Source organism: Rousettus aegyptiacus, unplaced genomic scaffold (genome assembly GCF_014176215.1).
Source record: "Rousettus aegyptiacus isolate mRouAeg1 unplaced genomic scaffold, mRouAeg1.p scaffold_m13_p_1, whole genome shotgun sequence".
NCBI classification, from domain to species: Eukaryota; Metazoa; Chordata; class Mammalia; order Chiroptera; family Pteropodidae; genus Rousettus; species Rousettus aegyptiacus.
In genome coordinates, this window is record NW_023416284.1 from 157,496,716 (window position 1) to 157,522,143 (window position 25,428).

At 37.9% G+C, this 25,428-nt stretch overlaps 1 protein-coding gene and 1 long non-coding RNA gene across 8 annotated transcripts in view; one reads left to right on the forward strand and one right to left on the reverse strand.

Moving 5' to 3' along the window:
- ECHDC1 (ethylmalonyl-CoA decarboxylase 1) overlaps nucleotides 1–3,409 on the reverse strand; it is a 29,679-nt gene extending 26,270 nt beyond the window's left edge. For 2 of the 7 annotated variants that reach the window (XM_016157119.2, XM_016157121.2), the window contains exon 1: nucleotides 1,686–3,139. The gene's annotated coding sequence lies outside the window, so the exon portion shown is untranslated. The other 5 variants (XM_036221566.1, XM_016157118.2, XM_036221561.1 and 2 more) reach the window with 5 other exon arrangements.
- LOC118602967 lies at nucleotides 3,383–25,149 on the forward strand. Its single transcript, XR_004951053.1, has 4 exons — nucleotides 3,383–3,544; nucleotides 4,529–4,715; nucleotides 16,903–17,117; nucleotides 24,576–25,149. It is a non-coding gene; the product is annotated as an uncharacterized LOC118602967 (long non-coding RNA).
- Nucleotides 25,150–25,428: the final 279 nt, after the last annotated feature.

The following is a 25,428-nucleotide window of genomic DNA, read 5'->3' on the forward strand; positions in this document are numbered from 1 at the left end:
AGGCTAATGAAACCTGTATTGTCCTGACACAACGATGTACTTAAGTTCGTAAACTCCATCCATGTGCATAACCCCATCACCCCAACCATTGTTCTTTCTTCTTCGACCTCCCTTTTCACTGTCCCTAGACCAAATTCAGTGGTCAAAGTCTGTAGGAAAAATAGGAAAATACACTGTTTTTGATCCATGATTGGTTGAATGCTCGGTTGTGAAAGGTTGTGAAAGCCGGGGATAAGGAGGGCCAACTGTGTATTTATTTTAAAAATTCTAATCGTAAAATGGAAATGCGGGCCTATTTTCTCTTTGTTTTATTTTTCCTCTAGATTTGTTTTGGGGAGGAGAGTGGGACTATAGAATTCTCATGCTAACAGATTAGCACTAATATAATCTTAGTTACAGAATCAAAAGGCAATGAAAAGGTTCTGAGGATTTATAATTTTATAAACTTTCTTCAGGACAAAGGATATGTTTAAAATTTGCCATGCAGCATGCTTTGCTGTCCTGCCACAAGCAGATTCAATCCAGCTGAATGAGCTTAAAAGCAAGCCACTAGAAAAGGGGAAAGAGAGCCCCACGAACACGTGAGATAAAAGGTGTCATTCTCTCCATTTTTTTTAAAGTTCTCCAAAGGTGATGAAATAGTTTCCCTCCCTGCACAGGGAATAAGCTTGCTGATCTCTTAAAAAGCCGTAACCCATTTCAAACATATTGGAATTTATTAATACAAAACTCAACACAAATGCATACTTAATAAAACAATTAGCCTAAGGAAGGTAGTAAACAAAAAAATCACAACTACTTTATAAACAGTAAACAAGATATAGGGAAGAGGCATGAGAACTATATGAATTGACTGAATATTAAACCAGATTGTATTCAGAGCACACAACATGCTGATCAGTGCTACAGCTAGACCAGGAGGAACCTACACAACAGATTCCTGCAGAGATTACTAATAACTGTTTACCCAAATCATTAACGCTGTAAACTCATCCTTGAAAGGAAAACACAATAAACCAAATTCCTTAAACACTCAGGGTCTCATTCTGTCTCTGAGAAGAGAACGCGTTCTACGGAGCACTACTCCTTCTCTAATAAACTTTTGCTTTGTCTCTTACTCTGGCTCACACTTGAATTCTTTCCTGCGTGGAGTCAAGGACCTTCCCTCTCTTGGTGTACAGTCTCAACTGAGCAGGGATTCTCCCCATCCTGTATCAAATATATAACCTGTTTTTCAGGTTTTGATTTGGTTTTAGGCTGTCATTATATAACGTACCTCTCGTTTCATTACATGCCACACACTTCCCTGTTCCTCGTACAGCCAAATAGAATTCAGTTCCACAAATCCTTCAGATTTTCTCTTCATTTCAAGTGTCCGTTTATGGAAGCCCTCACTTGTTACACTTTTCTCTTCCTCAGAGTAATTCCAAGTCGTTTCCTTTAAAACTCTACATAAAATATTGTCTGTCCTCACATTTATATTTTTTTTAACCCTCGCTCACACTTTCTTGTACTTGCTTAACCAAATCTCCCCACTGGATTTAGTTGAAAAAGGCATCTGCAGCACCTAGAGCGATGCTTGACAAATATTTGCAAATAATAATTTGGCATAAAAGGTTTAACAATTCACAATACCATATGAGGCTTAAGAATCAACTCTCCACTACCCTGTTCATTATTCTTACCACTTTCACCCTGTGTCGATGACACTGCTCTTTCTTGCCAGTTGGTTTCTCTCACTGGACTGGTAATCACTGCCTGTGCATCTGATTGTTCAACACAGGTTTTTCAGACCAGTCAAGTTTCAAGAAAAGATCAGATGTTTGAGCTGATTACTATGCTCCTCCCTCCATCAGCAGATTTCACAATTTATGCCCCAAAGCTTGTTTATTCCAAGAGAGTTATAGGTCTTCACAGAAAGTGTTCTCTGTTGCTCCTGCCCCCATGTCTGTTTCTCTCTCTATACCATCAGCACTTAAGAGTAATAGCTGGTAAACAGTAGGCTCTCAGATGTGAAAATGAGGGGGAAATGGAGTGGGGGGAGGGTCATCTAGATTTTCTCTCAAGGTCCTTATCAGTTTTTTTCAACATGTAAGTGATTTAAATAATCTGTAGTTTTAATTCCCTACATTTGAGACCTTGTATGTATGTAGCAGTAAAAGGATTACTGAGGCTCAAAAAAATTCTATAATGAAAGAAAATAATCCAAAAATGAGTCGGACATTTTTTTTCTGTTGGAAAGTTTGCCGCACAAAGGAAACGATCCACGTTTTAGTCAAGCAAGATAATTTAACACATAGGTAGTGAGAAGGAAAATTAGAGGTCCCTGGGAACATTGCTGAAATGAATTCTAAGACCAAGATGGAGTTGTTTGGGTGGCACATGAACAAACCAAAACTTAGATAACTTAGCCATCCTGTAAATGCTCCAGAAATGCAGTGTAGAGTCAGCCAACCCCCAAATGGCAATCCAACTCTGGACCTTCTCTGCCTAAACAAGGTGGACTATGTGGCCCCAGCCAAGCTGATGTTTTCTCTCTTCCTTCTTCTTCAGTCTTTATCTTATAAAACTCTGGGCCTTCCACCCCATTTTGTAATTCTCGGAAAGGTGACTGTCTGCTTCATGAGTCTGAAAATAAATACATTTGTTTGCAGCGCCTACTTAGCACAAGGTCTGGAAAGTATTCAGAATTTAAATTGGTACATTGAAATGATGTCTCCCTAGTCTTTTGAAAGTATTGACGTCAGCCAATTCTCCACTTTTTCCCGATGTTGCAGGAGGGGACACCCAACAGAGGATTTTGGACGCTCAGACAACTTACTTAGAGGAAGGAGAGTTTATTAGGCCGGCGGAGCACATGGGGCTCTAGACAGCACAAAAGGAACGAGCTTATTCGGGTTAGATTTCTTACAGCTTATATACCCTGGCAGTGTTCTATGCAAGAGGCGTGATTCCTTTGAGCGTCTTCGGGCCCTTGGGACTCAAGATGGGGGGTGGGGGAGACTTTCAGGTGGGGGGTCCAAGGGGAAAGGAATTCCGGACCACCAGTCCTATCTATTTACACATTGTTAGATGTGGCAAGAGTTTCCAGAAGGCCATTTAAAGACCTATAACCTGCTCAGTTTCTGCGAGCCTTTTCCTTTCCATTGTTCAGATCCCTCCTCCAATAACGATTTCCCCTCCTTTATTCCCACGCTCTCCATCACCTGACAAAGTCCCGGTGCGGCACCGGGTGCTGCCTCCCCTTCCAGCAACTTCGTCGCTGCGCCCTGGCCAGTTTCAGTTTGGAAGTCGTGTGGAGCAGTGCGGGGCAGTGCTGAAGTCCTTCGCACAGCGATATCCTAGGGTTCACCCCTAACATAGGTACCACTTGGTACTTACCCCGGGCGCGCCAACGGCGGGGACTTCCCCTTCCGCTCCTCCTCGCCCTCCTTCCGCTTCCCTCGCGCCTTCCGGGGCAGCCCGCCGGGGCCGCCTGCTCCGGACCCGCGTTCCCCTGAGCCCGCCCTTGCGTCGGGGTCGAGCCCCAGACAGCGATCCTACTGTAAGTGCTTCGTGTTTCCCGTCCTGCGACACTGGTTTAGAGCTTAGTGCAGGGAAGCTGCCAAGCCGCGTTTATTTTTAGGCTCCGATGTAAAGCTGGGAAGAGTGGGAAAGGGATCCAGTTTAGGGGAATATTGAAATGAAGGAAGAAGCTAACCTGCATAGCCACTAAAACGATCCGCAGTATCTCTGATGGCAGTAAACCTGGGCGGAGGATATCACGAGCACCCAGTTTTCGCAGAAAAATTCCTTTTCCCCTAAATGAAATGTGGAATCAGAAAGCTGCAAAACCGAAAGAGGCTGTGCAAACTCGGGTTGCATGAATGTCTCAGAAATCTATAGATTTCTCTTTCAGGGACTTGAATGCCTGCCTTTGCACGGTTATATAAACCTCTCAAAATTTTCCCACGTTGGGGCAAGGAGTAACAACCTTTAAAATCTAGAGATAAAATAAGCCACCATGCATGCAGAACAGGGGCACCAGAATGGAAGAGAAACTGATAGAAAAAATTTTTTGCATATCTGAGTTTATGGCTTGAAATGTATATCGTGCTTATGTTTTCTGCATGTATGTGTGTTCCAAATTGTAATATGAACCATTTTGAGATGGGACTTCTTAAATTTTTAGCAGGAAATGAAATGGGACATCTCGGGCAGAGTTAATCTTTTTAGTAAACCTAGTAAAGTTTTCTTCTCTCCTTTCTTTGGAAAAAGGTCCCTCTCCCTCAAACCCTGATGATTGCCCTGGGGACTCAGATCCTCTGGCTATTGATAAGGGTCATCAGCCCATTGTTAGCAGAAATGGGGCCCTTAGAGTCTGAGGGGGGAGGGGACTTTAGGCCAAAGGTCTTTTTTTTTTTTTTTTACTCTTTAAGAAATATATTAACCAAGCCTGTTTCCCTTTGCTTGCTCAATAGGCAAATCAATAATAGAAATTAAGATATATGGTTTAATAATAAGTTTATATCTTCTTTTCTTTGTCTAGGGACTGAGGTGGCACTTCAGTAGGAAACCCAAGACCCCACCCTGACTAAGGCAGAAAGGGAAAGAGCTCCAAGAAAACCTCTGTAGGCAGAGACTACTGCCATTCTCAGCAGAAACTAAAGAAGAGACCTCCCGTCCCTCAACAACCATACTAATAATAAGGGAGTTCATGGCTCTTAGAAAAAGAGGTAGGCAAGAAAGTTAGGGGGTTTCAGGTCTGCCTGCAAAGACATTGAGGTCATCCTATCCTAGAAGGGGTACACCCTAATCTGCCCGCAATTAAGCAAGCCAGAAGGCATTTTTTAACTCATAGGAAAAAACCAATAGGCAAAGAATTAGGTACCAGGTTAAACCAGGCACTCGCACCTGCGCAATGAAGACCCCAAGGAACTGCAATTCACCTGAGCCTTATTATACCATCATTATAATATAATATGTATGCCCGGAAGTTCATTAATATCATGATAACAGACTGAATTCTGGGAACAAACATGCACGGAATGCAAAATGATGAATCACTGAGTCCTGTCAATCTTAGTTGTCAACCAAGGAAGCCCACTCCTCTAAGAAAAGTAAAAAGGGATAAAAACCCAGAAGGCTTAGTTACCAGGCCTTTTGAGCCTTGCTCAGGCTCCCTCCCACTTCTGGAAATGCACTTTCCTTTCTAATAAATTTACTGTATTTCGATGTCTTGCTCAATTCTTTGTTCGAGACATCAAGAACCTGAACTATGTACTGGGATAGGATTCTCACTCTTCGGTAACAATTTCATATACTTTTATTTTCCTTAGTGCTTTAGAAGTTATACACTCTGATTTTAATTATACAATTTCCCAAGAATATCTATCAAAACAAAGTATAAAATATTTGTTTACTCTTTCCTTTGTAAAAGGCTTTAGTTTTTTAAATTTTATTTCATCTTTCTCTGTGCTAGTTACATAATGTGGTTTGAGACTTACTTTACATCTGCTGGAGGAGAAATCTCAGGCCAATCTGATATCCACTCTTGTAAGACATCCTTTTTTCTCTGTGTTTTTAGGACTTTTATTCTATTCTTATGTTATAGATTACCACCAAAATATTGTTTAGGTGTATATCTCTTTTTGATGATTATACATGGGCTACAGTGAACATTATCTCTCACCTATGCATGCAATTTTGGTTTTTCCTCCCTGAGGAAAGTTTTCCTCAGTTACTTTTTTTTTTTTTTTCCTCAGTAACAGATCATGCACTAGGGTGAGCTTTCTATTTCTGGCTCCCATTTTTCCGACATTGTAAGCGCCTTTCTACCCAAGTAAATTCTACATTAAGGGTTTTCTAGTGGGAGAGATGGACAATGAAGAAATAAATATGTAATAGAATATCAGGTAGTAGTAAGTACTATAAAGACAGATAAAGTGTGTTTCAAAATAGTGTTGGAAGTTAGTATTTTAGGTTAAAGGAAGGCCTGTACGTTTGTTGTATTTATGAATTCCTGTTCTTCTTCATGACAGTGAGATTCTCAAGCATCGTTGGGCATACAGCTCATTAGGAGCTAGTTAAATGTGTAGATTCCTGGCCCCCACTTCCAGGTATTTGATTCTGAGCAGAGGGTCCTTAAGTCAAAACTGAAGAATTTTTTTGATTGTTTGAGTATACCCTTGTGATAGGGTTTTACTATTATTTTTCAATCAGCTTCGATATTCATGTGCTCTTTGTCAAATCTGTTGTTTATGACTTAGGTGTAATCCAATGGGCTTTTTAGAGGTTTTCTTTTGAAACACGGAACACCATTTCACTCTTTAAAAAAAAGGAGAGGGATGCAAAGAAGAGAAAAACAATCCTTTAATATTGTCATTTTTCTTCACCATTCTGTTTTATAACTTAAAAGCCAACAATTTGACCCTTCTGTAGTCACTGTACCCTTTCCCCCAGACTATACATGACAGACTGAATTAGGAACAGTTCCCTCCGTTTTTTCTTTTCCCTTTCCCTTGTTATTTCTTTTGATAATGTATTCAAGTTTTTGTTTTTTAATATGCCATAGGAAAAAATACTGGAACAGATATCTCAAACTGTTATCACTTGTCAATCCTAAATTATGAAAATATAGTTTGTTATGTTATTTACATATCCTTATATGTTTTCAAATTTCCGAAGATGAATGAGGAAGAATATTTAATAACATGGTAGAATGCTTAAAATATAGTATTAATTTTAAAAAGGTATGCATGCATATATAATATAATCATACATGTACTACATATGTACTATTACATGCATTACACATATGTATATAGAGAAATATACCAAAATGTTAACAATGGTTTTATTTGAATTTTTAATTTTTTCTGTATACTTTTCTGTATCAACCAATATCTACCATAAAATTTATTATTTTTATATTTAGAAAAAATGCAATACTACCATTATTAATAAAAATAAATTAAAGCTCTAACCAGTAGCAATCAAGTTAATAGCCTAGTGCGTTAGCTTCTATCCAGCATGACACCAAATTGCTGGATGAAGTCAGCCATTAGCTCCTCCTACTTGGAAGACTGGACTTGCTCCCTAGAAAACAAGCGTATGTGTATTTTTCCCTTGAAAGGAACTGTGTATCATGTAGAAAGTGTGTGGTCTTTGATCGGCCGGAGGAGACGAGAATGAGGGTGAAATTGAGCCAAAGCGAAGTATGAAACAGGCTTTATTGGGGTCTGCGAGCGAGGTTCACTGGTCCCGAGGAAAGGGGCCAGGGAAGTCGCACGTGTCTGGGGTATAGGCACGGTTTTTAAAGGTTTTGACCCAAGATGTCGGTGGGGTTACAGGGCAGGGACTTTTCCATTTGGCTGATCTCACCGCCCGGGAAGCCTCCGCTGTAACTTTGGTCGTGAGCCGTCAACTATCTTAGATATTGAGCCACCTTCCCGCTAGCGTAATGGCACCCATGAGCAACTGAACAGTCTTATAGACAGGAAATTCCTGATTAGCAATTTGTTTCAAGGGCAACTGTAATACAAATACTCTCCTGTCTCATGAAAATGACTTTATTACCTAGCTTTACTGAAGTATAATTAACAAAGATTGGATATATTTAAGGTGTATAACTTGTTATACATATATATTATGAAATAATCACCACAGTCAAGCTGCTTAGCATAACCATCACTTCACAGTTATACCATTTTATCACATGCACATGTGTGTGTGTATGTGTGTGGTGAGAACATTTAAGATTTATCCTCTTAGCAAATTTTAAGTATGCAATACAGCCTCGTTAACTACAGTCACATTGCTGTACATTAGACCTCCAGAACTCACTCAACTTGCATAACTGAAATTTTGTACTTGACCAACATTTCCCCTTTCCCTCCCCCCGGTCCCTAGCAACCAACATTCTATCTTCTGCTTTTATGAGTTTGACTATTTTAGATTCCACATGTAAGTGAGTTTGTACAGTATGTCTTTCTGCCTGGCTTATTTCACTTAACATAAAGTCATTCAGGTTCATCCACATTGTCTCAGATGGCAGTATTTCCTTTTATAAGGCCAAATAATATTCCAAAGGACTTTTCTTAAAGCAATGAAATAACCTTATTTTTCTCTTGCTTATGTAATGGAATGAAGCTCATAGTTGTGCACTCATGTGATCCTGGGAGTAGACTAAGTTTTGGTGTGTGCTTAGCTTTGCATTCAATTTGAGAATATCCTGACTTCTCATTTTCCCTAACTTCCTTAAGCAGGTTTAAAAAATAAATAGAACATATTTCTGTTTATCTCTGAAAAAAAAAATGCTCATACTAATATTGGTACATGAGATTTCAAAACAAAATAAAACACTTTCTATGTAGATTGCTTCTGGAGAGAGTGACCAAACATAACTTACAAAAGATTGTTCCTACTGTCTGAGAAACGGGAGTTTAATTTGGCTAATAAAGTTTGGCTATTTTTTAAAGTATTCTTCACTATATACTTTATAAAAATTAAGGTCATAATAAAACAATTTCTCACAGAATAAGAACAAATTTATAACAGAATAATGCAAAGCAAAAAATTATTGTTTTTGACTTTCCACTCTTCACCTCGTGGGAAATATACTGCCCCCTCATGGCAGTGTGCATATATAAAAAGCCAAGAAATTTATTAGCCTAAGAAATTTGTGCCTGATAATATAATTCTTTACCCTCAGATAGTTTTTCCTGATATCCCAGAAAGTAGCATGGGATGTCTTTTATACTGATTTTTATAGATGATATATAGTGTTGCTGCTGCTATTGCCATTTTTTTACAATTGATTTCCAATTTGCAGGGTTCTCTCACTCTTTGGCTTTATTTCTCTGCCACCTGCTTTCTTCCAGGGAATTATTTTTGTTTAAGCCAACAAAGATTCACAGGTACAACATACTAATAACTGGAATATTATAGGCTTTGTTATAAGTCAAAATATTATTTTGAAAAATGAATAATTTTTTTCGACTTCACTTTGCAGTAAGCAATGCATATATATACACTACAAAAGTTAAATGATGAGAAATTATATACAGTAAAAAGTCGCCTTCCTCCACTTTTTTAGAATTACCTGGCACCCAATCTTAGAGAAAACAACTCTTACTAAACTAATTTCTTATGTATTTTCAGAGATTACCTATCTCCTTTCACATATATTTATTATGTGTATTATACATACACATTTATTATATGTGCTTTATATATGCATACATACATGTTATAAATGTGTATATAATTAGTATATATAAACATTATGATGCATTCATTCAAAGGAGTATTATGCAGGGCATCTCTCTGTCCTTATATGGAATAATCAATATAAAAAAATGAGTATAAAACATTTTTATGTTTATATAAAATATTTATATATATATATATACACACACACACACACACACACACACACACACACACACATACATAAGTACATATAAACTTTTTGGTAACCAAATGGTAACATTTTATATGCACTGCTCATCACCTTGCTTGTTTTTTGTTTTTGTATTTTTAATTTAACAATGTGTATTGTTGAGGTGCTTCTCCAGAAGATGCCCCTAGGTGATAGGCCAGCCAGAGGGATCTAATAGCAGAATTAAAACAAAAAACAACAAAAAAAGGGACTCCTTTGAAAGCTGGACAGAGGCTAAGCAAAGGATTGTGATTTCTAGTAGGTCAAATGTGGACCTTACAAGAAGAATCAATTGTAGGCTATATTGAAGGAGACTTGCCTAAGAGGATCCCTTGAACGAGTAAAATGACCCAATACAGAAGTGTATACTAAAATTCCAGGGTTGAAAGGGAGGCAAAACAGCCAGATGAAGGATGTTTTTCATCATATACTGAGTTCCTCTGCAGAAAGTCCTCCAGGACTTTCTTTGGTCTTTGAGAAATCAGATTGCAAAATTATTCCATGAAAAAAAAAGTCACAACCCATGGAAATATTATTCCAAGAATATACCACAAGGTTACAGCAACACCGGGCTCAGCTATAAAGAAAACTGTGCCCTTTTCCCCTAATTACTGCTCTTCTCAAGCCTTGCTGTGGAAGTTCCGAGCAGTTTGCCGCCATGAGTGAGATGAGACAGAGAAGAGAGAAGCAGGTTCCTGAGGTTATAGCAGGCTTGATCTTGGGAGGAGAAAGTTTTATACAGAAGAACTTGGCACGTTTATACTGAAAAAAAAGTGTTTCTTACCTGAAAGTGACCAGGAAACTGAGATATCTATCCCAGATTTCTTAGGGGTAAAAAAATTATCCACAGCTTAGGTCCCCCTTGGGTAATAGAAGAGTAAAAGTAGCATTCTTCTTGCATTCTACCTAGTTAAAGTTATACAGATCATGGCTGCAAAGATGGCAACATAGGAAGCTCATGAAATTTTCTTCTACAAACACAACAAATATACACCTATGTGTAGACCTGTTTCCTCTGAACAAAATCCAGAAACTGAGGAATGAGCTGAATGCCTCCTACGCATCAGGTGATCAAGAAACACACCCACACCGAAACAGATAGGAAAGGCTGAGACACTTACCATAAACCTTACCCTGGCACAGTAACATATAATCAAGAGGGAACCCTTAACTTCGAACTTCTCAGTAAGAAATGAAGAGTTTCCATCCTACATCAAGTGCCCCAACTTTTAAGATTCTTACCCGAGAGATGGGCACCCAAAGCACCTAATTCTGAGAGACAATGGAGTTTGGATCCATAAGACCTCATAAGATTATAGCAAACAAATGAGCGTAGAAGCACTCACTGTGGTTATACCTCCCCACCCTTTGGGACTCATTACAGAGAGAATGAGAAAACAAACAAACAAACAAAACATCTTTCTTTGAATGAGGACTATTTGTTTAAAAGTTGCTGCCTAAAGGTCAGGCTCCTATTTTAGCATACACTTAAGTTCTGACTATGATCCTCCTAGAAAGGGGACCAGGAAAGGTAGCAGACACCTCTCCTCACCTCTCCCGCCTACCCCAAGTCACCAGTATCTCCCTAAAAGGAGCTCGTACACATACATATTTGCTCTCAGCATTTGTGGCTGAACACCAGGGAGAAGTCCCCAGATCACCTGTCTCTGACTGTCAAAGGTGCTTCCATTTAGAGCGTTAAACTGCAGCAAACGGAAATGTTCTTAATGGGCTTAGAAGCACCCCCGTTTCCATGGCTCTACACGCAGGCTCAACACAAAGGGTAGTAGGCAAAAATACCCACCTGCCTGCCCATTTCTTCCTGGGAAGGGACAAACTATATACTTTCTCACCTGCTGTCTGAGGGTCCAGATTCCAACTGGCTACTATCAGACTGCAATCCTCCCTTTTGGGACACTGATGGTTCTTGGCACACCCTCAACTATGGGGATCCACAAAGAATGTAGCTTGAACAATTTCGAAAGTTCGAGAAACTACCAAGAGCATGGGCCAGTTAGACTGATGAGGCTCATACACACAAAACCACACTAGTAAGACTGGTAGAGAAAGTTGTTTTAACTATGTGTAGAAATCATCACAGAGAATTAAGGAAAATGAAAAAAATAAGATTATGCTTCAAACAAAAGAACAAGATAAAATTTGAGAAGCAGATCTTAATAAAATAGGCGTAAGTAATTTAACTAATAATGAGTCAAAATAACAGTGATCATGATACTAACCAACGTCGGTAGAACAATACATGAACAAAATGAGAATTTGAACAAGGGATAGAAAAGAGAGAAAGAATACCAAAAAGAAATTATGGAGCTAAAGAACACAGTAACTAAACTGAAAGTTTCAATATAGACGTTCAACAGCAAACTAGATCAAGTGGAAAAAAGAATCAGTGACTTCAGACAAGGCAATGGAATTCATTTGATTAGAGAAGCAAAAAGGAAGGAAGGAAGGAGGGAGGGAGGGAGGGAGGGAGGGAAAGAGGGAAGGAAGGAAGGAGAGAAAGAGCGAAGGAGGGAAGGAGGGAAGGAAGGAAGGAAGGAGGGAGGGAGGGAGGGAGAGAAGGAAGAAACGAAGGAAGGAAGAAACGAAGGAAGGAAGGACTTTTGTATATTTCTTTATTTTTGTTTATTTCTTTGCTTTTTTCTCTCTCCTCTGTGGTAATCCTATTACATGAATACTGGTGTCTACAGCTGTATCACCCTGAGCATGCCTGATTCTGTCTGATCTTGGAACCTAAGTAGGGTCAGGCCTGGTTAGTATTTAAATGGGAGACCACCAAGGAAGACTGGGTGCTGTAGGCATAAACAAAGAAACAAACAAACGTGTATACTGGTAATCTTAATGCTGTCACACATTTCTCTGAGGCTCTGTTCATTTTGTCTTCATTTTTTGTGTCCTCTATTTTTCAAATCGCATAATGTCTATTGGCCTTTCTTGATATTTGCTGATTCTTTCTTCTGCCCGTTCAAATCTATGGTTGAACTCTGTTGTGTTTTGATTTTTTGTTTTGTTTAGTTTGGGTTACTGTATTTTCAACTTTAGAATTTCCATTTGTTTCTTCTTTATAATTTCTTCTTCCTTTTTGATATTGTCTCTGTGATGAGATATTATCATTATACCTTCCTATAATCCTGTAAAGATATTTATAATAGCTGCTTTGATGTCTTTGTCTGCTGTCATCTACATCTGGGTCCCCTAAAAGAAGGTAACTACTACCTGATTTTTAAAAAAAAAAAAACTATATGGGTCAGTTCACACTTTCCTGTTTCCTTGAGTGTCTTATCATTTCTTTTTTAATTTTATGTTTTAGATAATATATTGCAGCAACTCTGAATGCAATTCTCCCCCACACACTTGGTGTTTATTATTGTTGTTTGCTTGTTTACCCACTGTTGGTACTATTTTAGTTTGAAGCATTTGATATTACTTGTGAGAGGGGGTATATTCTTGTGCATGTAGTCAGTTGCCTGGGATGACACCAAAGTTTGAGACAATTACATTTGGGCCTTATTTAGAGGCATTTTTTGAAGCAAGTGCATGAGGATTGCTCTAACCTCAGGAGTGATTTTGTTAGGTGTTGCTTCTCCTGTTTCTTTCTCGCAAACTTGCTAACCAACCTTTCTGGCTTGTAGTTCTCACTCCCAACAAACACATCCATTGTTCTTAATAGCAATCTTGGTTTTGATCTTTCCCATACTCTGGTTAAAGTGGGAAAGCTTCAGAACTCTCTGTTCTAAATGCTTACCTCTTCCCCTGAGGGGGCGGGGGTGGGGAAATCTCTGAGCCATGGAACTGGGAGTAGAGATTTGTCTATGTATGGTACACTTCCTGTAGGAGGTCCTTTAGTCATCTTGGTTTGCCTTGCCTTTAGGGAAACATTTACCCCACAAATAAGCTTCAGAGAGGGAAATCAAGGCCCCAGTCTTCTCAGAAGATAATACTTGTGGTAGAGCCTCTGGCCTACGAATAAGGGCTGGGTGCAAGAAGGGAGTCTGAGCTCTCATGCAGTCACCTGAAATTTAGCTTCTGTAAACATAGCTGGGGTGTTTGATAAATATTAATAGCCTGCCCTTGATCTCGATCTCAGTTAAAAAAAGAGGGAGTCCTTTGTTCTTGGCTGCACCTAGAGTGAAGTTTCTTTCATGCTGAGCTGGAACAAGGGGCGGAGGGAATAGATTGTAATTCACAGGCCTCAGATTTGAAATGTTCTTACTGAATTTTAGATTTTCTTAAATAAATATTTGTATTTTTAATTTATTGCATGCCTTTATGCCGATTTTCATATACATTAAGTGGTTGTGATTTTTAAAAATAAGTTTTACCAGTTGTGCTTATTTGACTTAAGAATGGGTCCGTGCAGCTCCTCACGTTGCTCTTCCAGAAGCCGGACTCTTAAATTTTTTTACTTTTGAGAGAGCAGTTTTAAAGGGCAAATGATTAAAAACCCCAAGGGGAGTAATGAAGTGAAGGCAAAGGCCATGAATCCATTTTTAGAAAAGGATAAAGACAGCTTTTCCCAAATGAAAAAGCATGGAAAAGTTCTTAGGGAGGTCACTGTACACTTTTGGATGAAGGGAAAGGTGTGGCAATGTGTTTTAAGATAAAAATAATAATAATAAACTAAAAGAAATGATCAGAGCTGGCTTTGATCTCGCTAAAGCAGTGGCTCCCAACACGGTGTGTGTGCGAGGGAATTGCACATTAGAATGTCCCAGTATCTTTTTTTTTTTTTTTGCCTGCCCCAAAAGCTGACCTTAACCCAAAGTTCATGTGCAAGCAGTTTATTTAAAGTGCTAGGTGAGGTGATACAGAGAAATGAAGTGTCATTAAGCATGCTACCACAGTTGGAAGATGGGGATTACTCCCTGGGGAAACTCTGGAAATCAGAGCAAAATAAGAATTCTCCCAGCCAGGAATGATGATTGCTGAGCACCAGTGAGTCGTTGATAAGTGTCTTTGGGGATGTCAGCTTACTAGCACTTCTATTTCTGCTGTGATCTATAGCAAAATGAATTCTGGTAGCCCAAAGGCAGCTCTCTGACAATGATGCAATAGCTCATTGTTGGAAGGCATGCTGGTATGCGTGGAAATTATGGTTATGGATAGAGCATCGGCAATGTCTGCTACACTAAGGAGTGTTTCAAACAAACCAGACTGTGCTCTTCTCCTCCTTTTACCCACTACTCTAATTTCTGACCCCTAAAGTATGTGGCAGTATTGAGAAGAGATGCATGAAGACATGTCTCCATCAGAAATATGCCCCAGCAATCAATAGCATCAGTTTATTGGTTAAAGACCATAGAAGTTAAATGAGAAGATGTTTCCACTGGACTGAATAAAGCCATGGTGGGACTGGGAGACTAGGTAGGAGAGAAAAACACTTTTTAAGGTCTCTTTGAGGAAACATGATTGTGAGTCAACAAGAAATGAATTAAAATATTCCTAGGGTAGAGGTGAAAATTGCAAGAACTCGTATGATCCAGTCAGTCCAATCTTTGACATATAGTAACTTAAGGCGTTCTAAAGAAGTGTAGGTTGTAAGCTATTATCATGGTATACTAACTGATTTCGTAAGTGGATGAAAGGTTAAAGAGTCTAGAGACTTAAAGATGCTAGAAAGATGGTGCAGAGCTGAAATGTATGAGCATGGAATTAGGCTAGAAAGTTAAAAGAAGTAAAAAGGGGCCCTAATGAACTGAAAGTATACTGAAAGAGGAGGAAACCAGAGATCAGATGATGACATAGAGTAAGCATGACAAATATGGAAGAAACAAAGCAGCAAGAAAGGATTAGATAGAAGTGGAGCCTTACAATTTAATTTTCAAAGTGGAGCAATTCGGAGTGTCAGACTGTGACTGAAATAAAGTGGAGGTTAAAGTTTGGAAATGCGGAACATGAGAAATTTTGAAGCCAGGCTTTCTGATGAGTCATATATATGCATGTATGTAAAATAAATATATGTGTATAATAACAGGGGATAATAGGAAAAAGAAAAATATCATCCTAGTGTTAAAGTTATGAAAGAAGATGATAGGGGATGTTTTGTAGCAACTGGGAGATGCTGCAATAAAGATTTGGAAAGAGTGACATAATTTCAAAACTATGCATCATGTCAAATTATTTTGGTATTTGACAAAGAGATATAATGTCTTATTTAAAATTACCCACAACTTTAGTCTTTCTTATTTGCACAACAAGAACTCAATTGAGAATAAGCTCTTCTTTAGTTTTAACCATTAATTTAAGATTTGCTTATCTGAATGGCAACTTTTTGAATTTCAGAATGAGCTCCTATTTAATAAAATTAGATTGTTACCTAAGGAATTCAGTTGAGAATTGGCTACTCATCCAGTGAACATTCTGTTTCTGTAAAACATTTGCTCAAATATGGTAACAGTAGATTCAGTCTTTATAAAGGTATGTAGGGAAGCAATCTTTAAATTTTGATCTGTAGCTAACAACAACCTATTTCAGAATTACCAATTAAGCATTCAATTACTAAAGTGGAGGCCACATTTTAATATGATTTAAGACAATTCATGTTCTAGAATGCCCTGTCATAGGACACTGAGGATCCAGCAGGGAACAAGATAGATGTAATTGATATTGTCTAAGTAGCAGAAGAGATGACAGACATTGAACAAATAGTCGCAAGTATGATTACTATTGAGAAAGAAGAAATAGAGTGGGTTTTTTTCTACATAACTTTTTAGTTTATTGGCAAGAAATAGATGAACACAGAGATCGGGATGACAAAATTTTTTTTTTCCCTCTCAACATCTAACTGAATTCCAAATGAATAAACTCCACACTAAGTTTTACTTAACAATTTACAAATATGATAAAAATGTTTATCGAGTACCTATTATGTATTCAAGTTGTTCATATACATTAACCCTGACTTGTGGTAGTATCAAATTGCTGTTCTCAGTGGAAATATGAGTTTAAGCTCTGACTTCTTCACCCCCAACCAGCTTTCTACACCCCTAAGTCTGCTACATGGAAATCCTTGTAGCACACCACAAGGTAGATATTATTAACTTCATTTTATAGATGAGAAAACAAATTGATTAAATAAGTTTCCAAAGGCTTCACAGCTTATAAATGTAAAAGATATAATTTGAACACAAATCTTGTTGGGTTTTTTTCTTTGCAGTGCTTCAGTTCAGTTATGGTTGTGTTTCTTTTTTTGTGTCTATACCTATCATTCCACTATATATAAAAAAAACATCCCTCTATTTGGTTTCTTATATGAATTTTAGAGCTTCCTCCAACTCATTTTTTTTCTTTTCTCATGTTTATGTCTGAGTTAAAAGAAGGAAGAATATTTTCAGACTGCCAGCAAACATCTTTTTGACAGTGTGGTTGCATAGCCAGGCTGATATAGAAGTAGAGGGTTCAAAGCTGATATTCACAGTATTTGATTAGATATTCCTAATTCCTGTTTTATATTTCCTGTTCAGGTCCTGGGACAATTTGTCCTTACATATCCTTCTTGGTATGCTCTGTTTTGCAAAAGGATGAACTCTCATGCCAGCTGGTTTGCTGCCAATGACAATTATTGGAGAGAAACTGAAGACTGGGAAGCAAAAAGAGGCCATGGCTTTTCTCCATCTCCTTGCCATGGTGTCATAATTGGTGGGGTTGTATTTCCTAATGTGGCTCCAGCTCCTGCCAGGTGACTAATCTCTGTACTTCGATAACGCCACCTCTGCCTCTTGTCGCTACACACTGAGATGAAGGAGATAATGGTTTCCTATTGTTGCTAATTTCTGGATGGTCTCTCTGTCCTCTCTTGGGCATCTTAGTTTTTCATCACCATAGCCATTTTCCTTCAATGAAGTCCTGATATTTTAAATATGCGGTTTTTTTTTTCCTGATCAAATCTTTACATACACCTAAAATATATTTCATTATAAAGCTCAGTGTATTTCTTCACCTTGGTATTACATAGTGATTGCCAGATGAGAGGTACTTGAATAAATGAATGACTGTATGAATAAGACTCTTGAAAAAGTTTTTCTCTCCTCTAACCATCTTAGTCGCCTCCTCGCTTCTTGTTGTCCTGGAATAAAAAGTAAAGTAACTAAAGAAAAGGTGAAGCTGTTCTTGTTCTGTAATTGCTGACACATCCTCATGTTGCTCAAGCACCAAGAAAAGTTCAGTACACACAAAAAAATAAGTGTCATTTGCCCATATAATTAAAATATAAGTGGAATATTTGAATGTACCAAAGGAAAAAAAAAAAACGGAAAAACTTTACAAAACTAACTTGAGAAGCCAATAGTGGGGAAACTAAATTAGTGTGGTTTTTTAGAACCAGAGGAAAATCAAGTGAGCACTAAACTAGTTTTATTTTTAACTTGAAAGTTGTTCTTTCCTGTCATTTTTTTTTCTGTCAAATGATTTGAATTTGAATCAATCACATAAGTGACTCAAGCATTTAGAAAAGCATTACTATTTATTTAATACAGTAGGAAAGGGGATAATTAATATTGAAGTTTCAGAAATCCCAAAAGATGTATCAAATTTTAAATAATAAAGTATATAATACTTTTTATTATAAATTTTATAAAGCTGATTCTCATAGAATTCTTCCACTTTTATTTATTTTAATTGCAGTTAGTATGTGATATTATTTTCAGGTGTACAGCATAGTGATTAGACATTAATATTACTTATGAAGTGTGCGCCCTGATAAACCTAGTGCCCATACACAGTTATTACAATATTTTTGAGTATATTCCTGATGCTATACTTTACATTGCCTTGACTATTTTGTAACTACCAATGTGCACTCCTTAATCCATTCCCTTTTCTCATCTACTCCTCTAACTCCCCTCGCATCTGGCAACCATCAAAATGTTCTCTGTATCTATGAGTTTATTTCCATTTTGTTTGTTTATTTTGTTCTTTAGATTCCACACATAAATGAAATTATATGACATTTGTCTTTGTCTGATGTACGACACAGCATAATACCGACTAGGTCCATCCATGTTGTTGCAGATGGCACAATTTTATTCTCTTTTACGGCTGAGTAATATTCCATTTTATGTATGTACCACCTCTTTATCCTTCTTTGTTGCTTGTTATAGTCTTTGTTTTAAAGTCTATTTCATCTAGCGTAAGTATTGCTACCTCAGCTTTTTTATTTGTATGTTTTCATTTTTCTGAAACATCATTTTCCATTCCTTTACTTTCAATCTATGTGTGTCTTTTGATCTGAAGTGAGTCTCTTGTAGGCAACATATGTGTCTTGTTTTCTTATCTATTCAGCCACCTTTCTCTTGATTGGAGCATTTAATCTATTTATATTTAAAGTAATTGTTGATAGATTTGTAGTTATTGCCATTTTATTATTCATATTTTGGATCTTTTTTCTCTTCTTAAAGTCTCTTTAACATTTCTTATAATACTAGTTTGGTGATGATGAATGTCTTTAGCCTTTTCTTGTCTGTGAAGCTCTTTATCTGTCCTTTGATTCTAATTGACAGCTTTTCTGGGTGGAAGAATCTTGTTATAGGTCTTTGCTTTTCATCACTTTGAATATTTCATGCCAATTCCTTCTGGTCTGCAGTTTCTCTTTAGAAATCAGCTTACAGTCTATGGGAGCTCCCTTGTAGATAACTAACTGCTTTTTCTCTTGCTGCTTTTAAGATTGTCTCTTTGTCTTTAACCTTTGGCATTTTAATTATGATGTGTCCTGGTATGGGCCTGTTTGGGTTCATCTTGTTTGGGACTCTGAACTTCCTGATCTTAAATTAAATGTCTATTTCCTTTGCCAGGTTAGGGAAGTTTTCCATCATTATGTCTTCAAATAGGTTTTCAATTCTTTGCTCTTTCTCTTCTCCTTCTGGAATTCCTGTGGTGCAGATGTTGGTATGTTTAATGTTGTCCCAGAAGTCCCTTAAAGTATCCTCATTTTATTTATTTATTTTCCGGTTGCTATTTTGATTAGGTGGTTTTTTGCTACTTTATCTTCTAAATCACTGATTCAATCCTTTGCTTTGTCTAATCTACTGTTGATTACTCCTAATGTATTCTTTTCAGTTATTGTATTCTTCATCTCTGTTTTTTCTTTAAATGTTTTCTATCTCAATTTTTATAGTTTTCTATCTCTCTGTTAAAGTTCTCCCTGAGTTGACCTACTCTTTCCCTAAGTTCACTGAGTATCTTTATAACCAATTTCTTGAACTCTGCATCTGGTAGATTGTTTCCATTTTGTTTATTTTTCTGGAACTTTGTTCTGTTATTTCATTTGGGACATGTTTCTCTGTCTCCTCATTTGGCTGCCTCCCTGTTTTTGTTTCTATGTATTAGGTAGGGCTACTGTGTCTCCCAGTCTTAGTAGAGTAGCCTATGTAGTAGGTGTCTTATGGGACCCAATGGTGCAGTCTCCTTGGTCACCTGAGCTGGGTGCTCCATGTATGTTCTTTGGGTTGTGTGCTCTCTCTTGTTGTAGTTGAGCCTTGGTTGCTGTTTTCATGTCAGTAGGAGAGATGGCCCCTCAGGCCACTTGTGAGGACTGGCTGTGACTACAGTGGAGGAGCTGTTGTTGGGGGGCTGACCCTGCGGAGCAGGTTTCGCTGTAACAGAGTTCTGGTGCCTACCCAGTCTGTTTTTTGGGTGTATCATCTTTGTATGTGGCCCTGGGTGGTGCTCTAGCACAGACCAAAGTCAGCCACAGGGCATTCAGGTCAGGCCCTCCTGGAGGGGGGCCCCCCGCCACAGGCTAAGTTCAGCCATAGCCTGTGCTTTGCTCAAAGCTACCTAGCATGAGCCACCAAGAAGTCCTCAGGTGGCTGCCACTTGATCTGGACTTGGAAGTGCCTCGAGAGGGCAAGCCAAAAACTGAGGCCAGCTGCTGCTAGTGCCAGGTTTGAGGCAGATCAGGGAGAGATACAGGGCATGCAGAGGCCAGATGCTGTTTGTTTAGGTTGCGTGAACCTTTTAGTGGTTTTAGGATAGTCTGCAGCATGAGTAAGGACAGGCCATTTATATGGAAATGCCACTGGAATTGGCTTGAGCAGGCTTGCACGTTGGGAAGGGCAGGGTCACAGGTTAACACCAGGGAAGAATGACCAGTGTTGGCCAGGTTTATGTAGTAGCTGCTTATGTCTGGATGCCGGAAGAGGTGAGGGCTCAACAAAGGAACAATGGATTCTACCAGTACTTACGTTGGGGAGTGCCCTTCCAGCCCTCAACCCAAAGCGAGACAATTCACTTCCTCCATGTATGTCCCTGGAACCTGTCGAGTACCTGCTCCAGTGCTGGAGCTTAAAGTGAGCGAGTCCATCATCAAGTAAATCAATGTGAGGACCCCTTAAGAGGAATACCTGTGACTTCAGCCACTCTCTGTTTCACTCAGGCACACACTTGACTGGTTTTCACTCCCAAAAATTGTGGGGTCTTCTCTTTCCAGCACTGGAACCCTAGGCTTGGGAGCCTCATTTGGGGCCAGGATCCCTTGCTTCTCCAGGGAGAGGGGAGGAAGTGGCTCCACAGCCAAGATAGCTCTCTCAATTCCCAACCTCCACATGTGGGTGTAGGATTAGCCCATTCTTCATCTTCACTCCTACCAGTCTTAAAGTGACCTCTTATGTGTATCCCCCTTATAGGATTTCTGTTCAGCAAGATTTATGGCAATATTCACTGATAGTTGTTGTGTGATTTAATTGTAATTTTGATGTAGTCATGAGAGGAGGCAAGTACAGCATTTACCTACTACACTGTCTTGACCAGACAAAGGTGTTTTAATTTCTAAGAGTGCAAAGTCATGTGTGCTCTCTTCAGAAATCACAATGTGAGTAGCCCCTATAGATTTTTCAGATCTGATTTCATCATGGCAGAGCTCACTATGTATCGTCCTGACATTTTTGAAGAACCGTCTAACTTTCTTTTTCTTCTTTATGAGGACAGCAGGAGGGCACCATGGTTGGGGCAGAGAGGGAGTTGTCAGTTCAGTCTTTTGTTGTCATGATTATGAGAAAGTAACTCAGTTCTTGCAAATATAAAGTGGAAGTAAGTAACATTCCAAATAGGCAAAAATCACTTAGTCAGCATCAAAAAGTAATGAGATGAAAACGATCTCGTGTAAAGAAATTGCGCAACATTAAATATTCCTTTGGAATCTCAATTCTCTTATGTTAGTTACATATCTGAAATGTTTCTCTGGGGTGTTATTATGATTAGCTTAGGATAAGGGACAGAGTAATTCCAGCTGTTGTTTTAATTTAAAATATCCATACGAAATTAAAATAAGTGAGCTACATATATCCCAGAGAATAGCTTATCCTGGTGTATAGCTACAGTGGTTCCATTTTGAACAGGAAGAATAAGGCGACTGAAGGACTGTAAAAACTAAATTCTTTAATGATATTTTTTAATAGTATATAACAGCATGGTTTATGCAGAGAACTAGAAATACAGCTCTATTGCTGATGTGGGGAGAGTAAAGAGCTCAATGACTAAGCTGCCTGCATTTCTCTATTTTTCTTGGTTATAATTGTGGATTTTAGAGTCTGGTAGTTTGAATTATTGACCCTATTCTTCATCTCTCCTGGTACCCACCCCTTTGCCATGTAACTGGATATTTCCTTTCTCTAAAGCTGAGTGTCTTTTCCAGATTTTTTTTTTTTTTTGTTTTGGCCTATGGGATGCTAGTGGATGTAAGGCAGAGAGAAAGTTGAAATGCACTTGAAGATATGAGTTTGACCTCTTGCATCTCTGCATTTCTGCTCTTATTGTGGGGAGGGCTTCCTTTGGGTAGCTGCTACTTTTTTTTTACCTGGACCCCAAAATGAACACACACAGACCAGAGCCACATCTACTGACCAATGGATTTAGGAGTGAAATAAATGTTGTTCATTACTTTTATGCCACTGAGATTTTGTGATTCTTTTCTTGTGCAGTGTTATTGCAATGGTTAGCTGACACGTGGGGATCACCACATACTACATCATTTGTTGTCTTATTTCAGAATCAATTGAGAGACAGGGAGAGGAGATAGGAATCAGGCGGTTAGCAAATAATATTGTGAAAATCCTTTGGAAGACGAGGCGTAGGTGTATTTCAACACTGGCTTTGTAATACCAAATCCTGAATCACACAGTCCTCCTGATCCAGTTATAGCAGATTTGACACATAGAGACAGTTTTTTTCCCCTTGAAACTCTGCCAGGAGAAGAGCAGAAGGGCTGTCTTTGGCAGGCAGATAGATGAGAAGTCTTTACTATCCCAAAGGCAGAGGGATGGGAAGGGGAATGCATATCTACTTCCCATTCTCAGGTTTACCCACAAGATAATTTCCATATCCAAAATTGACTAATTAATTGATTAATTAATGGGCTATATGTAGCTCACCTATTTTGTACGGATATTTTAAATTTAAACAACAGCTGGAATTACTCTGTCCCTAAAGGCATTTTTCTTTCTTTACTCTAATCTGCTTCTGTTTTATATCTTTGTTTATCTATTATGCTTCAGTTTCTCCTCTTCCTTTTGATTTTTGCCCATCCCTCCATGTTTCTAGTTTAACTTTAAATTAATGACAATATATACTATCTTGTATGAATGTTCCTTTTCTTAATTTATAAACTCAATGCATTAAATATTTATTTGCTCCTATAGACATCAACCAAATTAAATTAAATTCCTTTAAAAAATGAATTCAGATGTTCAATTGATTTTCACTTTTTAGGTCATTGGCTCTTAACAGTATAATCTTCTGTCACCTCAATATGTTTCTGTCAAATTTCTCTTTGATTTTCTATTTGCACTTGTGATTTTTTGTGGAAAATTTATTCTAATTTAATATATGTTTGAGCTGATTGTACTTTTGAAATCAAATATTTTTAGGTAATTATATATCAAAGCAAAATGTATGTCACTAAAAAACACTTATATTTCCATTTTCATTGCCTACTTCTTTTTTTGGTGGTTATTAGTTATCAATGTTGAGAGAATGACACAAGAAAAACTATGAAAGAGCTCAGCACAATGCGCAGATGAAATAGTTGACTCAATGGCTAGATGAAAGAAAGAAAAGAAGAGAAGGAAAGAAGGAGCTGTGGAGAAAGGGGAAAAAAGGAATAAATTCAAGAGCCATTACTTGTCAGGGTGATATAAACATGGAAAGAGTGAATAAAGACTATCTGTCCTGAGAAAACAAAGAGACAACAAGTCCCACTCGCCTTAGAGCCCAATGAAACATGAGCAAAGGGAAAGTAAGCCTACAATCTGATGGGAGTGAGGGCACAAACAGCAACCAAGTCCACTGACAAGACAGTCTATGCGAAGGTGATAAATATAAAACTCCTGAATCCATCTATACTTGTCATTTTCAGCTTATTTATGGCTTTGGACATAAAAGATAATGCTGTGAGGAAAACCCTAAATAACTTACAAAGTTTATATACCAAAATAGTTTAGAAAAACAAAATAGTAGTCATAGTTGAACAGTATGAAAATTTCAGGCTACCACCAACATATATTTTGGGAGCACTTTATTCGGGTAAAATATTTCCTAAGGTTTGAGGAAAATACATTTTTGTTGTTGTTGTTGTTCTATAGCTCATATTGTGAGCATTTAACTGACCTAGCTTCATATTTTTTTTTTGTGCTCACTCCTCTAATGGAAGGCCTGCTGCACCCTAAGCATTAGAAAAGGGAAAGGCAGACCATTCATCTCTCTACAGCAATAACATTTGCTTCTTGTAAGGACCTGCTTCTCTGATCTTCCCTATATTTAGTAAAGCAGGGAATAAAAGAGTGAGATACGTTAATAACACTGGCAGGTTTATATAGCAACGACTAAAGGTGAAAAAGGAAGAAAAATTTGGATATAGCGTGCATTTTAGCCAGATCAGAAGACACTTCTGAAACTTTTTATCTGAATTATATAGACAGTTCTTTTGATATGTGCTCCTGACAGTAGCGAATATTAATTTCCATTGGGATTTGAGATTTGATCTGTCTCTAGTCTGTGTGGTGGGCTTGGGTTTATTCTGGCACTCTCAACTGACCTAGATTATGGGGCAAACATTTTTCTTACCCCTCTCCTGAGTACAATAAATGGAGGGAGGTGTGCTCTGCTTTGTTTCAATGAAGACTTCTATTTCCTCTTGTCTGCATAGGAAGCCTGGTAGCTGTCATGAAGAATATCCAGGTGGCGTTCAGAAGAAAACTAAAATGAGTTTACCCCACAACCAAGAACCAGCTCACCCAGCAATATCATTGAAGTGCATCTCTGATGGATTTTAAATTTTTGTCCAGCTTTCCTGTTTGTTTTCGGTAAAAGAGCTAGTCTACAATAAAGGACTTTGCTAGTAACAGAAGTGGAAACACCACATAGATATTAATTAATTAATGTGGAGCAAAATACTTTTATTTTATTCTTTCAGCAGAAATGAATATTGAATTTTACTGATTTTTGTCTCAGCTTCCAGCGAGATCATTATAAATTTTGGCTTTGATTTATTGAGCAAATTAATTATATGAGTAAATTTTCTAATATAAAAACCATTTTGGTATTTCTTGATAGGAGCCACTTAAACTAATTTTAATTTTAATTTTAGTATATGACCGAATTCATTTTGCTTAATTTCTATACAGGAGTTTAAGAATGTGTTTTTATAAGAAAATCAGTGCTTTCATTTTTTAAAAATTTATTTGTTTAAATTAGTTTCAAGTATATAGTACATTGGTTAGACATCTATATAGTTCATAAAACAATCCCCCCAATTGCTCCCTCCCTCCCCTGGCCCTCTACCTAGCCATCATATTAATGCTAAATGCATTCCCTCTGCTGTGCTCCCCATTCCTGTGACCCACTATCAACTACTAATTTGTACTTCTGTAACCCTTCACTCCACAGTGCTTTCATTTTTAAATGTAGGTTTAATTTCTTCTTAGATCAAAATGTAATGAAACCTCTGAGTTTTAAATTTTTAAGTAATTGACTTTTTTCATTCATACTTTTATTTTTAC